Genomic DNA, 711 nt, shown 5'->3' on the forward strand with positions numbered 1-711 from the left:
AAAAATCAGGCGGATCACAAAAGTGAGCGGCATGATAGATTTAAAGAACCAAGTATGTGAAGCGGGCCAGGGAATAAAGAGCACTTTCTCAACTCTGAGGAAACCCCCGACATGCTCCCCAAGCTGGAATTCCTGGCTCCTCCCTTTACAAAATATTCTCTGGAAGCAATCAATTTCAAAGCTAAGCAGGAGAGTAAACTCACTCTTGTTCACTTGTATGTTAATACGTAAATAGTCAGAATTCCGCCCGCTGAGTTTTGCCTTTGAAAATAGACTTTAAGGAGCAAAGGAACAGACATCGCCTTCCCAGGGGGGTCTCTGCCTGACAGTCCCTACTGAAAATCGCTTTTCCCTCCTACACACCAGCACCCTATCAGCCCCCTCCCTCCCCCACATCTAACACGGAACAAGCGCTATTCGTCTCCTTATTACTTCAAAGGAAAGCGAAATCAGTTCCTTCAAATCCTTCGGGGCCCACGTTCTCAAGCGGCTCAGAAACGCTGGCCCACCCGGTCCAGAAACCACGGGTCTCGAACCGATGCCTAGAGCAGTTCCCCGACGTGGCCAAGACGTGCAGCTCAGAGCCAGCAGGAGCAGAAACGGAACCCGAGCCTCCCCACGCCCGTGTCCTCTGCTCTGAACAACGCGATGTGCTTCACGAGCATAGACGGCACCGTCACCGCCAACGCCCGTCAACGACTCCGCTCTGGA

General features: G+C 52.2%; 1 protein-coding gene across 1 annotated transcript in view; it reads right to left on the reverse strand.

Moving 5' to 3' along the window:
* Positions 1–711, reverse strand: part of SFMBT2 (Scm like with four mbt domains 2) — a 158,512-nt gene that overhangs the window by 62,610 nt on the left and 95,191 nt on the right. The window lies entirely within an intron of this gene.

Source organism: Pteropus alecto, unplaced genomic scaffold, assembly GCF_000325575.1.
Source record: "Pteropus alecto unplaced genomic scaffold, ASM32557v1 scaffold11, whole genome shotgun sequence".
In the NCBI taxonomy this organism is placed as follows: domain Eukaryota; kingdom Metazoa; phylum Chordata; class Mammalia; order Chiroptera; family Pteropodidae; genus Pteropus; species Pteropus alecto.